Genomic DNA, 8,733 nt, shown 5'->3' on the forward strand with positions numbered 1-8,733 from the left:
TCAAGCCCTGTGTTAGGCTCTGTGCTGACAGCTCAGAGCCTGGAGCCTGCTTCGCATTCTGTCTTCTCTCTGCCCCTCCCCTGCTCATGCTTTGTCGCTTTCTCTCTCTCTCTCTAAAATAAAAATAAACATTAAATTTTTAAAAAAAATTTTATTTAATATTTTATTTAATTATTTTTGAGAGAGAGAGAGAGAGAGAGAGAGAGAGAGAGAGAGAGAGCACACAAATGGGGGAAGGGCAGAGAGTGAGGAAGACACAGAATCCGAAGCAGGCTCCAGGCTCTGAGCTGGTAGCGCAGAGCCCAACATGGGGCTCCAACTCACAAACCACGAGATCATGACCTGAACCGAAGTCGGACACTTAACCGACTGAGCCGCTGAGGCACCCCAATATTTAAAAAATTTAAATACAAAAATGATTAATAAAAAACACTTTAATACTTGATACTTCAAGGCAAACAAAGAAATAGAGGGAGAATAGTATACTTGAGAATAGTCAAGACAGTTATAAAATCCTGGTTAGTGGGAATTTCAGCATTCAAGTTCTTTTCTTGGTAGATAATTATTGTTGAGAAAGACAATATAAGAACTGTAAAATAAAACTGGCCAGTCTGCCAGGCACGCTATGATTTCCACTGAAGGCAGGAGTGTGGGCCCAGTATATGTCCTTGTTCTCTGTACTGGGAGACAGCTGGTCCCAAAAAGTCTGTCAAATGATGGCTGGGGGAGTCACTTTTCCTCAAAGCTGTTAATCCCACTTCCACAGTCTGAGCCTATAAATGTGATAAAGTTTCCAGACACTGGCATAGCTGAAACACTCAGTCATTTCACCCCAGAAACTGAAAGCATGATGAAAGGAGAGCTTTTACCCATGACCTCCAACCTTATCTTTCAGGTCTGATGTGTTGTTATTAATTAAGGGCAATAACAGGCAAAAAGGTTTAAATGCAAGTCAAGGGGAAGGGCTGTAGTCAGCTCCACAAAATTTAAAGAACTTCTATAAAAGTTGACAGAGAGCAAGAGCCAGCTAACCTCCCCTCTCCTGCTCCATCTCTCCCACACCCCTCTGGCATTCTGCCCCTCAGTTGTTCTGAACCACTTGGGTACCTCAAGCTTGCCACACACTCTTGCCTTTCCCTGCCTTTAACTGGTTGACTTCAGATTTAACAAGGTCTTCTTCAACCTTTAACTGGTTGACTTCAGATTAGACAATCTCTTCCTTGGCAAGCCTCCTTGATGCCAACCCTCTCCAGTGCTGCCCCCAAAGAACTCTGTGTTTATGGCCATAGGTGTGCCTGTCTCTGCCCCTAGACTATAAGCTAGTCTTCAAGGCAGAAAACCTATTTTGTTCCATTTCGAAATTTACTATCAAGTCCAGTGCCTGGCACATGATATTAATCATTATGGAAATGTATTTATTATATTCCAGGCATGACTCTAAGTACTTTAGATTAATTTAATGTGCACAATATTGTGAGGTAAGTACTGTTATCCCCAGTTTACAGAAAAAGGAGGCACAAGTATTTAAGTGATTTGTCCATGGTCTCATAGTTGGTAAATGGTAGAGTTATGATTTGAACCCAGCCAATTTGGTTCTATGGACCATGCTTTTAAACTGTAAGCTATTTGCTCTTAACAAATACTAGATGGGAGGATGGATAAATGGAGATGACGGATGGATGGATGGGTGGATAGATGGACGGATGGATGGGTAGGTGGTTGGAGTGTGCAGGTCTCTAGCCAGTTAAAAAGGCTAGGGCATGAGAGAATTGTTCCCACTATAGGCCTCTTCTAAGGAAGACCCAATTAAGTGCAGGTATATAGGCACAAACTATTTCACACTAAAGCAAGAATCTATACGTTGATGAACACACAAATACACAAAAGTAGACACAGAGGAACCCATGGAAATAGCATGGCTTTTGGAATAAGAGGACTAGATTTGAATCATGGCCCTGTTAATTTGAGGCCAGTTACTTTATTAACACCTTACCAGTAGAGAATATGTAAGTGTCCAATAGAGTGCTTGGAACTTAGGAACCTCCTAATTAATTTTAGTTCTGCTCCTGCTCAAGAAAATGACATCACCTGGACCTGATTTACCATAAGCAGGAAAATGCTGAGAAAAGGACTGGAGAGGCTGGCTCACTGAAGGACAAGAAAGTAAGACTTGTCTGGATCCCCTTCCTGGAACTGGGCTTTGAAAAGAGAGGTGAACTTACAACTTAGCTCTGCCAATTCTGCCAATTCTAGAATTATTAAACTACTTTTACTGCAGCTTGAAAAATTTTGCCTGTGTATACAAATGTGATATCTTTGAGGAAAGAGTGTTTGATATTTATATTTCAATACTTTTTTTGCATATAATAAAAGTAACTAAAGCTCATTGCAAAAAAATTAGAGAACTACAGAGAAGCCTAAAAAATATATGAAAGATCAGTCCATGTTAATCATCTTGGAGGATCTTTCTTAATTTCTTAGTATGTGTATAAGTATGTATATTTTTTAAAAACAGAAATAGGATGAGCTTGTTTCTAGTATTCTGTTATTTTCACTTGATGATATATTATGGATACCTAACAACATAGGAATACATAATCAACTGCACTGCAATCCACAGAAAGGATATACTGTAAATTACTTAATACTACTGTAAATAAGACTTATATGAAACCACTATTATAAAAAATACCCCAATGAAAATCTGAATACACATCTTTGAGCTTTTGTATTACTGCCTTTATTTACATTTCCAAAATGGGAATTATCAGGTTAAGATAAACATTTTTATTTTGATACATACTGACAAACTCCTCTAGAAAAGTGGTATTTCATCAACAGTATACGAAAGTTACCCACACTCTTTCTAACACTGGATATAACCATTATTTTTAGCCTTTGTCAAACAGATAAAAAAAATAAAATAAAAAATGACTTCTCATTAGTTAGCATATAGTGCAACAATGATTTCAGGAGTCGATTCCTTAGTGTTCCTTACCCATTTAGTCCATCCCTCCTCCCACAACCCCTCCAGTAACCCTCAGTTTGTTCTCCATATTTATGAGTCTCTTTTGTTTTGTGCCTCTCCTTGTTTTTATATTATTTTTGTTTCCCTTCCCTTATGTTCATCTGTTTTGTCTCTTAAAGTCCTCATGTGAGTGAAATGACTTCTCATTTTAACTTATTTTTTTCCTGAGGTAATTTTCAAATTCTATTTAATGTAAATATAATGCACTTTAAAAAATCAACAGATATAAATTGTTTTATATATTTGAGTTGTTTCAAGTTGGGGGCATAAATATTTACAATTGTTATGTCTCCTTGGATAGTCCCCTTTATTATGATATAATGCCTTTCTTCATCTCTTGTTGCAGTCTTTGGTTTAATATCTTGTTTGTCTGATATTGCTACTTTGGCTTTCTTTTGACATTCATTTGCATGATAGATGGTTCTCCATTCTCTCACTTTCAATCTGCAGGTTTCTTTAGGTCTAAAATGAGTCTCTTGCAGGTAGCATATAGATGGGTCTTGTGTTTTGTTTTGTTTTTTAATCCATCTGATACCCTATGTCTTTTGATTGGAGCATTTAGTCCATTTACATTCAGAGTAATTATTGATAGATATGTATTTAGTGCCATCTTATTACTTGTTTTGTCATTATTTCTGGAGATTTTCTCTGTTCCTTTCTAGTCTTTGTTGCTTTTGATATTTCCTTTCCACTCAAAGAGTCCCCTTTAATATTTCTTGCAGGGATGGCTAAGTGGTCACAAACTCCTTTAGTTTTTATTTGGGAAATTCTTTATCTCTCCTATTCTGAATGATAGCCTTCCTGGACAGAGTATTCTTGGCTGCAGATTTTTTCCATTCAGCACATTGAATTCAAGCCCTTCTGGCTTGCCATTTTTCTATGGAGATATTGCTGCTAGCCCTATTGGTCTTCCCTTGTAAGTTAGGGACTTCTTTTATCTAGCTGCTTTTAGGATTTTTTCTTTATCACTATATTTTGAAAATTTACCTACAACATGTCTTGGGTAGCCTGCTTTTGTTGATTTTGATGAGAGTTCTCTGTGCCTCCTGGATTTGGGTGTCTGTTTCCTTCTCTAGATTAGGGAACTTTTCAGCTATAATTTCCTCAAATAAACCTTCCACCCCCTTTTCTCTCTTCTTCTTTTGGGACATGAAAAGATGCTCAACATCACTCATCATGAGGGAAATACAAATCAAAACTACAATGAGATATCGCATTACACCTGTCAGAATGGCTAAAATTAACAACACAAAAAAACAACAGGTGTTGGTGAGGATATGGAGAAAGGGGAACATTCTTATACTGTTGGTGGGGATGCAAACTGGTGCAGCCACTCTGGAAAACAGTATGGAGTTTCCTCCAAAAGTTAAAAACAGAACTATCCTATGATCCAGCAATTGCACTAGTGTTTACCCAAAGGATACAAAAATACTGATTCAAAGGGATACATATACCCCAATATTTATAGCAGCATTATCAACAATAGTCAAATTATGCAAAAAGCCCAAACGTCCATTGACTGATGAATGGATAAAGAAGATGTGACATGCACAGACACACACACACACACACACACACACACACACACACTGGAATATTATTCAGCCATCAAAAAGAATGAAATCTTGCCATTTTTAATGATGTGGATGGAGCTAGTGAGTATTATGCTAGAAATAAATTAGTCAGGGAAAGATAAATACCATATGACTTCACTTATATGTGGAATTTGAGAAACAAAGCAGATGAACATAGGGGGAAAGAGAGAGGCAAATCAGAAAACAGACTCTTAACTATAGACAACAAACCAAGGGTTGCTGGAGGGGAGGTGGGCAGGGGGCATGGGTTAAATAGGTGATGGGGATTAAGGAGTGCACTTGCGATGAGCACTGTGTATTGTATGAAAGTGGCGAATCACTAAATTCTATACCTGAAACTAATATTACACTGCATGTTAATGAACTGGAACTTAAATAAAAACTTGAAAAAGATATAAAAAAATCCACATATGTTGTACAAATTTTCAGAAATCATTTACTCATATATTGCACCTTGGTTAGACATTAGAGCTACCCAAAGACTTTAAGGGTAGGCTGAGGGTATTAAAGATGTAGATTCTTTCTCTCTCAGTAGCGTTCGTACATTTATTTCTCACATTCTCACTACACATGTTCAGGCATATAGGACTTGCCCCAGAACTGCGCCTTCTGGGTCAAGTTATAGGGGCTCAGGACTTTCCATATCCCCAGCACATTGGCAGTGACTATACGCTCAAAGGTCCAGGGGTTTTAGTTGTTCTGTTCTCATTCCTCTTGATCTTTCCACATCTTCTCTAGAGTCACACACTCATGGCCTTTGATCAGAAGGGCAACTTGTGGGCACCTGGTCAAGTAAGCCTTGTACCTCTTTGAATTCACAATGCCCACCCATCTCTATTATGGGCCAGTCATGTAATGATCAATGGCACCTTTGGCTCCCATGTGTGTCATACCCTTGCAGGTGATGGGCTGAAAAGGGGCTAGTACTCTTCATAAGGCAAATATGTTCTTGGGGTCCACAGAGCAGTACTTTGTCAGGTGCATCATTTCAAAATGGCTCCAATGGAGGTGACCACCACCCAGTGCCAAGATTGCACAGCTGCCTTCTGTGAACTCAGTAGCTTCAGTAGAAGGTCCTCATATGTCGTTTTTAAGTTCTCCTCTCACTTTTGGCACACACAGATGTTGCCCTTTCAACAAATTTAAGCTTGGGCTTTTCAAGAATGGAAACATCCTCAAGAGTTGGCACCAGGAGCAGCATCCATAGTCCAGCACTGGCAGGTGGGGCTGCCCAAGAATCTGACAGCGGCACTCACAGGAGTGGCCCACTGGCTCGAGCCAGCAGCTGCCACATGGTCACCTGCATCTAGCAGCACCGGGCTCCCCATAGTGACTCTAAACTTACATATTTTTAATTGTTAGTGAATCACACACATTTAAGGTGTTTATTGACCATTTGGAATTACCTTCTGTGAACTTCTAGATCATGTCCTTATCATATTTTCCTATTAGTTTGTAAGAGCATGTATTCATCTTTGCATATCTCATGCCTAGTATAGAACTTGGCACATAGTAGTTTTTCAACAAATATTTGTTGAATGTCTAATTCAATATCTAATATTTAATACCCCTACTTGGCTGCAAAAATATGTTTATCCCCAGAGGACACAGGCCAGTGGTTCTAAGTTTGAATCCTGATTGCCGAGATTTTACACCTAACTTTGAGAAAGTCAGATTCTTGGAATCTGAAGATACTGACTATAGTCAGAACCCCAGGGGCCCTGACACCATGTATCCTGAAGTCTAATACTTGAGAGAAAATACCTCCTATATAAAAATGTTCTAAAGAATAGACCAGGAAGAAGAGCTGGAGCCATTCACCTGGTATCACGGAGAGGTACCACATGGTTGGTTTGTACCCAAATCTTCCCCTTTCTTCATCTGCCAGGAGCCCAAAAGCCTTCATTACTAAAGCAGTCACCATACCTTAACAAGTCTTGGAGTAACTAAGAACTCCATAGGGTACCTGAATAGCTCAGTTGGTTAAATGTCCTACTCCTGGTTTTGGCTCAGGTCATGATCACACGGTTTGTGGGATCGAGCCCCATGTCAGGCTCTAAGATGACAGGGCAGAGCCTGCTCAGGATTCTCTCTCTCCTTCTCTCTCTGCCTCTCCCCTGCTTGTTTTCTTTCTGACCTGAGGCAAAATCAAGTCAGACGCTTAACTGACTAAGCCATCCAGGCACCCCAATGATCAGGACATTTTTATGATATAAGAGTTTTCCACTAATAGAACCCAACCTTATAAATTGTGCCTTTAGGAAAGAGTGTCATGTGTCTGTTACACAGGATGTCATTGGGAATCATTTGAACCATCATTCAAGAGATAGCAGGCCCTCTAAGAAAAAATCCCGTAGCATTTTTTTTGTCTACCTTGATATACTGTTTTCTTAAGAATTATCACATTAATTTCCTCACATTAACTTGTGAGAAAGAGAAAAGAAAAAAAAACCCTATATATAGTTTTTAGTTCTATGGGGCCATTAATTAGAAGATACACCAAGTATTTAGTAACAGCTTTTTGGGATATATATATATATATATATATATATATATATATATACACTACCATATTAAATGTACACATTTAAAAATGTTTCCAGAGTTCAGAAACTCAAAGAAATACATTTTTTATTTGTTATTTTAGCATCAGGGAACCATGATGGCACTAGCCCCCTTTTACAAGAGAAAACAGAAGTCAAATTCCTTACCTGAAGAGTCAAGATTGTGAGTGAACATTTCCTTGGTTCAGTGCTTATTATATGGCTGGTTTGCTGGAGCAAAGGGAGTAAGAAAAGAGTCTGAAGTTTGAGGTTAAGTCAGCCAGAGGGGAGAAGGTCTTGGCAGGAAAGGAGGGGGAGCTGAGAATTTGGGCCTCAAGCTAGAATTTGGAGCTCTGCCCAGGTGTGATTTTGCTTTTAGCCACCTGGTTTCTGACCATGGATTACAGATTCTATTCCAAACATTCCAAGCTGTAAGAACAATCTGTCTTGACTCTTTATTCTCTTTTATCATTCTGTTCCCCTTCCCAGAACTCTGCCCCACCTTCCAATACCAGTCATTTCCTCTGATCCTACCAGATATACCCACCAGAATGTTTGTATTCTAAGAGATCGAAAACACTCTTGACTCAAAGAAATAACTTTTCAGTGGTACAACTGAGGAGGTAAGATAAATAATGGGAAAGACATTTTTGGCTAGGTACTCAAATTTATATGTCTATATGTGCCCTTAGAGTTGTAACTAAAAATGTACAGTTTGTGACCTTGGTGTTTTCCTTAACAAATGTGGCAGTTTGTCCTTGGGTGGTGATTGGATGGCTTGTTTAATGGCACTGTGGCAGAAGGCAAGGCTGAAATACTGTGTAACTTTGCTTCTCTCACAAGGGTTTGCAATGCCCATTTTAGCTTTGAAATCTTGCAGCCATTGGCCTCTGCCCTTAAATAGCCAAGCCAAGCCAGGCAATCCGGAACACAGTGGCTTAAGACATCAGGTTAGCTTCAGAGTGCTCTGCATTTTCCTCTTGGGGGGGCCTCATGTTGCAGTCTGAGCATCAGTCAGCATGCAAGCATGCATGACATATCCAGGGGTGTGAAGTTGCCCCTGTGATAAGGAAGAACTCAACAGAAACGTGATTTTCCCTGTTGAAAATTCTGCCCTGATCTATTGCCCAACTTCCTCTCCTCTCACCCTAGTGTTTCAGAGAACAGAGACTCTGTCTGATAAAGTTCTTTCTTTGCCCACATGAAAGGGGTACGGAGCAATTGCAAGCTTGCTAAAGAGTTGTTGTCTGTGGAGACAACCACAGCTTCGGTTTTTGGGCCGCCAGCCCCTATGGCTGCCTCTCTTCCTACCATCCATTTGAGCAGGAGCAGTAGTTTGTGCCAACTCCAGAAACTTCAAACTTGTCATTTCTGAAACCACAACAAGTCTCTTAAGCTTCCTGAACAAAGTGCTCGGAGTGGAAAGCCCTGAAGTTCTTTTGGGCCTCCTAAAACCACAAAGCTGATTACTGAACAAAGCCCAGAGCATCTGAGCACATGGGTGCCTTTCTTGGAGCTCATCTCAGAACATGAAAAACAGTTATTGAGTAGTGACTGGAGAAGAAGT

General features: G+C 39.6%; 1 pseudogene; it reads right to left on the reverse strand.

The window, feature by feature from the left end:
• Window positions 1–5,187: 5,187 nt before the first annotated feature.
• On the reverse strand, window positions 5,188–5,917 carry LOC121030090 (39S ribosomal protein L16, mitochondrial-like; annotated as a pseudogene).
• Window positions 5,918–8,733: the final 2,816 nt, after the last annotated feature.

Source organism: Herpailurus yagouaroundi, unplaced genomic scaffold, assembly GCF_014898765.1.
Source record: "Herpailurus yagouaroundi ecotype Mexico unplaced genomic scaffold, PumYag 28, whole genome shotgun sequence".
Lineage (NCBI taxonomy): Eukaryota > Metazoa > Chordata > Mammalia > Carnivora > Felidae > Herpailurus > Herpailurus yagouaroundi.